This window comes from Anomalospiza imberbis, unplaced genomic scaffold (assembly GCF_031753505.1).
Source record: "Anomalospiza imberbis isolate Cuckoo-Finch-1a 21T00152 unplaced genomic scaffold, ASM3175350v1 scaffold_316, whole genome shotgun sequence".
NCBI lineage: Eukaryota > Metazoa > Chordata > Aves > Passeriformes > Viduidae > Anomalospiza > Anomalospiza imberbis.
In genome coordinates this window covers 104,474-111,944 of record NW_027099937.1, presented here as the reverse complement: position 1 = coordinate 111,944, position 7,471 = coordinate 104,474, and the positions used below count along the sequence as shown (strand labels likewise).

At 59.2% G+C, this 7,471-nt stretch overlaps 1 pseudogene; it reads right to left on the bottom strand.

The window, feature by feature from the left end:
- Positions 1-1,207: 1,207 nt before the first annotated feature.
- LOC137466607 (PHD finger protein 7-like) lies at positions 1,208-4,366 on the bottom strand (annotated as a pseudogene).
- Positions 4,367-7,471: the final 3,105 nt, after the last annotated feature.

Here is a 7,471-nt window from a genome sequence, read left to right as displayed (position 1 = left end):
TTACATAGAGTTAAGTAGCTGCTCCTGTAACAGACAAAGATGTCGTGGTTTACCTGACTGGACAACACCACGTGATGTTATCCACACCGGCACACTAAAACGCTTTTGTTCCCGGGGAGTTACGAAGTTGCAGGCTCTTCTCGAGGGCCTGAGTTAATTCTCAGGCAAAGGTCCCAAATGGTCATCGGGGGCAGAGTCCTGCGCATCCTCTTTGTCCCAGGATATTTCCACTGTCTTTTCTGGTTTGTTCTTTCAAGGTCCAAGCAAGTCTTTGAAATCAGCAGCAATATAGTGATCGATTTCTTCAGGCGCTTGAGGCAGTGTGTCACTCTCTTCTCTCTTCTTCCTTTTGGCTTTACTGAATGAGATTGCTCAAGGATAGCAAGACAGCACACATCCTTTTCCAAGAGAGCTTCCCTAAGAGCCACCTTGCTCTGAATGTCTCCCTAACCCTATCCAAGCCCATCAAGGAGTGCTTCACTTTCAAGAGAAAGCAGTGCGGAAGCATCTGAGGTTGGAGTCTAAAGGCAGGAACAAGAGTCCTTTTTAATTAGCCACATCATTTAAGTGACTTTTCACTTAATACATGGTGAGACAGAAATCAAGGTATTTAGCATAAGACTACTTTCCTGCCAGTAGAAATGCCAAGAGCGAATTCGGTTTGCTCACAGACCTGCAAATCTCAAGGTCCCTGTACGGACCGTTCTCACCTTCACTTCCGGCAGCGAACAGACGGACCAGAAAGAAAAGACGACACTAGGTGCTGCTGTTGGAGGTCCCAGGTGAGGCCCGACGTCGCTGGCGGGAGCGGTTGCTCCTGCGGGACATCCCTGACGGCGTCCCCCTGCGCCTGGGCCTCTCAGCGCTGGCTGCTGTCCTCCTGCTCCTGCCACGGCGACTCCTGGGGCAGGCAGGTGCACTTAGGGCCCGGCCTTGCTGGCGGGCGCGGCTGCGTCCGGGGCATGCCCGTGGCGATGTTTGCCTTCGCCTGGGCCTCTCAGCGCTTGCTGCTGTCCTGTGGCTCATGTCACGGCGACTCCTGGACTGGACAGGTGGGCTCTGGCCTGACCTTGCTGGTGGGCGCGGCTGCGTCCGGGGGATGCCCGTGGCGATGTCTGCCTTCGCCCGGGCGTCTCAGTCCTTGGTCTTGTCCTGCTGCTCCTGTCACGGCGACTCCTGGGGCGGACAGGTGCACTTAGGGCCCGACCTTGCTGGCGGGCGCGGCTGCGTCCGGGGGATGCCCGTGAAGGTGTCTCCCTTCGCCTGGGCCTCTCAGCCCTTGTTGTTGTCCTGCTGCTCCTGTCACGGCGACTCCTCAATCGGACGGGTCCATCTGGGGCCCGACCTGGCTGGCGAGAGCGGGTTCGCCTGCGGCCGGGCCCAGCACGTCTGGAATGGACCCTGTCCCCAGAGTCAGGGGAGTTGTTGTACGTTGACCTTGATGTGCTGGGGCTGCTGGTGGCCAGCGAGGAAGACGGCAGAGACTGCTGCCATGCTGTGTGTTGCTGGCTGCTGCGGCCGCTGGGCTCTGCAGAGGAAGACTGGGGATCCAGCCCCGATGGCACCGGGGTGCGGGAGCTGGGGCTGATGGCCTCAGATTCTGGGGAGCCATGAGCAGGCTCCAGTCCTGACTGTCTGATCCGGCTGGGGCCACTGAGCTCTGACTCATCCCTGGAAGCTGTAAGGCCAAGCAGGAATGTCAAAGACCACCCAGGCCCGAGGCAAGCCAGGCCAGAGCAGAACCCCCAGCCCTTCAGGAGCAGAGGGGCTCTGCCCAGCCCGGCCTGGGCACTGTCCCCAGCCCAGGGGCACCGGCTGCTTTGCCTCATACCCGTTCCGAGACCAGCACAGCTGTCACACTCCCAGCTCTGTATGCGGTTTCTCAGGCCAGAGCAGCGCCTGTGGGTGCCCTCAGCAGCGCAGGAGGAGCACAGGAGCAGTTCCAGGGCCTGAGGAGGCAAAGGGGCTCATGGACAACGTGTCCACAGCACAGGATTGTCCAGACACGTTCTTCTCTTTCTTTCCCCCTTGAGCCCTTGAAGTGACACACGTACCCTGCAGAGCCTCAGGTGCAGCTCCCCAACTTACCCCTCTTCCTCTGCCTCCTCCCTGCCTCCCGGGTAAAGGCAGTCCCTGGCATTGCACCTGCTGTGCCGCTCTCCTAGATCCGCAAAGGCGTCGTTGTCCTCCCATGTTGGCAGTCTGATGGAGAAAGGGAAAGCTGATGAGTTTCTGATGTCGTGCCCTCATGGAGGTACAGGTTGTCCCTGCTCTTTCTCCAGCGCTTTTCCAAGTCCTGCGTGAAGTTGAAGCCCAGACTCACGGGACAGGGCAGGGCCAGGACTGCTGGGGCAGGGCCTGGCACAGCACAGCACTTGCACCTCCTGTCCTGGGAGCCAGGCAGAAGGACACCAACCTGAAAGGGATTCGGATCCCCACGATGAACATTTGTACAAGAAATTCTCCCGTGTCCCTGCACAGGGGGCAGCGGAGGGAAAAAAGACCAGCGCGCATGGCCTGTCCCTGCAGGGCAAACAGAAGCAGGGTGAGCAAGGCCCTGGTGCCGCTGGGCACCTGCTGTGGCCCGGGGCTGAGGGGATGGCTCCTACCTGGATGCAGTCCCTGTGGAACCAGGCCCTTTTGCACGCTGGGCACACCAGGGTTCGGAAGGTCTTTCTATCCTCCACAGGCTCCATGCAGATGGGGCAGTCGGTGCCCGGCTCTGGAGTCGCCTCCACGTCCTGCTCTGGACGGTGCTCAGGGCAGAAGGAGCTGGAGGAAAATGGATGGGCAAAGTGAGAAATGCAACACCGTTCCACAGGGGTGGCCAGAAGGGGCGAGGAGGTACCTGTATGGGGTAACGTATACATTGACACAGCCGCCCTCCTTGGCACAGGGCAGGTGGAACCATCTGTCACAGTCCTCCTTGCAACACATGATGGTTGCCCCGCTCTGGCCACAGACGCAGCAGCGCTGGAAAGAGCCAAGCAGCGCCATCAGCAGCAGCCTCGGGGCCTCCCCAGGCAGCCCCACGGCTCCGGGCAGGGCGTAGGATGTGGCCACTGCTGGGCCTCAGCCCACAGAGCCGTCTGGTGGAGGAGCCTCCTGTGCCAGAGCCTCGGTGCAGCTGCCGGGAGCCAGACTTTGTCCCCCAGCCGGCCGGAAGGGCAGGCCTTTCATTCCAAGTGTCTGGGCTCAGCTCTGGCAAACCTCGCCTGGCACAAATCTCCCTGCTCTTGTCAGGCGCTCACCTTTTGTGCCGCCCGCCAGACTGCAATTTGGATATCTCGAGGAAGAAACCCCACGAGTCCGACACGACGGTTCTCTTGACGAGAAAGTAGAGTGGCAAAGAACTGCAGCAAAGGGGACGAGCAGATGAGGAGAGAGAGGCAGGAATTGCCCGTTGCAATGGTGGAGGGAGCACCCAGAGCCACTCACCAGGCAGAACGCGTGGGCACAGAGCCCGCACTTCTCCAGTTGGTCGCCGCAGATGTCCGGGTCGGCCTCTGCACGGTGACACAGCACGCAGGCTGCAGGGGACAGAGCCAATGGCAGCGGGCATGAGCACCTCTGCGGGGCTCTTTGGCTGCAGCAGCATCGGCCCCAAGGGCTGCTCCGTCCCTGCCTGCCTGCCTGCCTGCCTGGCTGATGGGCAGGGCCGGAGGCCTTGCAGAGCAGGGGCCATTGCGGGCACGGGTGTCCCAGGAGCTGCCCCCCGGCCCAGCTGGGCCCCACTTGGGGAGGAAGGAGGCTCCCAGCCACGGCATGGCTGAGCAGCTCCCGCCTCGCCCTGCCTCTGCCCTGGGCCTGCCACATCGCCTGCCACAAGCGTCCCTGGGCCAGGCTGTGGGAGGGCGGCTTTGCCCTCACCTGGCTGCCGGGCACCAGGGCCCTCCTGCTTGCTGTCACGCATGGCAGCTGTCAGCGGGGTGTCCCTGTCCAGAACTGCCACAGTCTCCTCCAGGTGCTGGTCCTCTCTCTCTGTGGGAAAAAGAGGAGTGTGAGGAGTTTGCAGAACAGGCCCAGGGCCACGAGGGCACTGCTCCCTGCTCAGCCCCGCGTGAGCCCTGCTCCCGTCCGCCTTCTCCTGCCGTCGTCGCCTCGAGGACCACCGCAGACGGCTCCGCTTGTTCCTCCGCCGATTCTGGGAATGGAGAGGCAGGTGAGCCTGCAGCACAGGCCCAGAGCCCGAGGTGTGGGTTCCTCTGGTCGCTGGGCAGCAGCGTTCCTGCCCTGCCTTCTCCTCGCGTTGTCAGGTCGCACTGAGCCACGGCCTGAGCCCAGCGTTGCCTCTTGTGGCCTTGGTCGCACGGGTCACAATGGCCACGCTGACATCAGCATCGTGCAGCCAACATTGGGCAGCCATGGCCTCAGGTGCCTGGCAACCACTTGAGGCGGCCCCCTTGGGAACCCAGGTTCTGGGATGGCTGCGAAGGTTTGGTCAGCAGGGAACCAGGCAGGGACTCCTGCAGCAAGTGCAGGGTCAAATGCCAGGCCCTGAGGCAACCATCGGGCACTGCTCTGCTGCTGCTCCTGGTGCTGCTCCTGCAAGTTTCATACAGACACGGAGCTACCTGCTCTGTCTCAACCCTGTTCAGCACTGGACAGCAGGACACAGTAAAATGTTGTCTTGGGTATATGATCGAATTATTCAAAGTCCTGCAAAGACTCACATTCAAAGCACACACACGAAAAAAAAAAAAAACCCAAACCCTGCTACAAACATTGAATTGACACAAAAAGCATATTCCTCTTCAGAAACACAGGCTAACACTTGGGGCCAATGCTTTTTCCTATTAGATCTTTGAAAGGATTTCAAAAGTAACATTGGCAACTTCTTCGAGGAACAAACGGGAAATGCTTCTGACCTCTACAAGTAGATTTATTAATTTGCTTTCACTTTCCTTTTGGAATCCTTACGCTTGGCCTGGCATTCCAGAAAATCATGGAAATCCAACATAATATTAGAGGAAGTTTCTGAAGTCAGTGTTTTTCTCAAAGGCTTTCTTTACATACCTACAAGAAACTGCTCCTCTAACATAAAGAGATGCAGTGGTTTCCCTGACTGGACATCACAAGATGACGTTATACACTCCTCTATACTAGAAAACTTCTGCTGCCTGGTAATTACAAAGCTTCAAGCTCTTCTAGAGGCTTTCCCCTGTGCAACTTCACGAGGCCCCTCTCTGCTCAACTCTCAAGCCTGTCCAGGTCTCACTGAAAGGCAGCACAGCCGTGTGGTTCACCAGCCCCTGCTCCCGCTATCCGCAAACGTGCTGAGGGAGCGCTCCGTCCCTTCTGCCAGGTCGCTGGGGAATAAGGCAAACAAGAGTGGCCCCAGCACGGCCCCCCTGAGCTCGCAGCTGTCTGGGTTTGGAGCTCCACTGCCCACTTCTCCACGCCACTGTCCCTGAGCTGCCCCATGACCGTGATAAGGGAGGCCGGGACAAAGCCTTGCTGGGAGTCCCGGCTGACAACAGCCACTGCTCTCCCCTCACAAACCCAGCCAGTCAGTGCAGCAGAGGTGGCTATGAGATTGGCCAAGCATGGTTTTCTGTCGCAGTAGAGATGGACACGAGACATACACATACACCTGTGCAGTGACAACAACGGCTTCTTCTTTATTACAAGTTGTTCTCAAGTTTATACCCCTAAAAAAGTGTGATCCTAAGCCACTAGTTACATCAAAACAGCTCATCCTATTCAATGGGCAAAGCAATAGCTTATTGTATTCTATTGGTGCAAAGCATTTAACGTCAATATTCATCGGCAAGAGCTTACCCACAAATTATTAAGGCACGTACGCTGCCGACTAAGGCACGTGTCCTCTAACTACAAGTAACCCTGACGTGTTTTCCAGTTTCCATGCGGACGGCCTTGTTTGCGTCCTTGCCATGGATAAAACCCGTATTTTATGAATTTCTTCTTCTGCGAACTCAGTTGTTTGCCCTGCAGAACAGCTGCTAAGCCCATCCAGTTTTCTCTTCCTGCTATTCCACACGCTTAGAGATGACATCCAAGAGGAGATATTCTGTCACCTTTCTGGGGATGGAGTTGAGGCTGATGGGCCTGCAGTTTTCCTGGCTCCTTCTTAGTGCCCTTTTGGAAGACTGGAGAGATGCTGGCTTTCCTCCACTGCTCACGCCTCTCTCGGGGGGTACAACCTTCCCTGACATGCTGGCAGAATGCCCTGTGCCAGAGGCAGGAGCAGAGATTTCCCTTGGCCCCAAAAGGCAACGCTGGGCTCAGGCCGTGGCTCAGTGCGACCTGACAACGCGAGGAGAAGGCAGGGCAGGGTCGCTGCTGCCCAGCGACCAGAGGAACCCCACACCTCGGGGCTCTGGGCCTGTGCTGCAGGCTCACCTGCCTCTCCCTTCCCAGAATCGGCGGAGGAACAGCCAGAGCAGACAAGCGGTGTTCCTCGGGCGACGACGGGAGGAGAAGGCGGACGGGAGCAGGGCTCACACGGGGCTGAGCAGGGAGCAGTGCCCTCGTGGCCCTGGGCCTGTTCTGCAAACTCCCCACACTCCTCTTTCTCCCACAGAGAGAGAGGACCAGCACCTGGAGGAGACTGTGGCATTTCTGGACAGGGACTCCCCGCCGACAGCTGCCATGCGCGACAGCAAGCAGGAGGGCCCTGGTGCCCGGCAGCCAGGTGAGGGCAAAGCCGCCCTCCCACAGCCTGGCCCAGGGACGCTTGTGGCAGGCGATGTGGGGCCCAGGGCAGAGGCAGGGCGAGGCGGGAGCTGCTCAGCCATGCCGTAGCTGGGAGCCTCCTTCCTCCCCAAGTGGGGCCCAGCTGGGCCGGGGGGCAGCTCCTGGGACACCCGTGCCCGCAATGGCCCCTGCTCTGCAAGGCCCTCCGGCCCTGCCCATCAGCCAGGCAGGCAGGCAGGCAGGCAGGGACGGGAGCAGCCCTTGGGGCCGATGCTGCTGCAGCCAAAGAGGCCCGCAGAGGTGCTCATGCCCGCCGCCATTGGCTCTGTCCCCTGCAGCCTGCGTTGCTGTGTCGCCGTGCAGAGGGCCGACCCGACATCTGCGGCGACCAACTGGAGAAGTGCGGGCTCTGTGCCCACGCGTTCTGCCTGGTGAGTGGCTCTGGGTGCTCCTCCACCATTGCAACAGGCAATTCCTGCCTCTCTCTCCTCATCTGATCATCCCCTTTGCTGCAGTTCTTTGCCACTCTACGTTTTTGTCGAGAGAACTGTCGTGTCGGACTCATGGGGTTTCTTCCTCGAGATATCCAAATTGCAGTCTGGCGGGCGGCACAAAAGGTGAGCGCCTGACAAGAGCAGGGAGATTTGTGCCAGGCGAGGTTTGCCAGAGCTGAGCCCAGACACTTGGAATGAAAGGCCTGCCCTTCCGGCCGGCTGGGGGACAAAGTCTGGCTCCCGGCAGCTGCACCGAGGCTCTGGCACAGGAGGCTCCTCCACCAGACGGCTCTGTGGGCTGAGACCCAGCAGTGGCCACA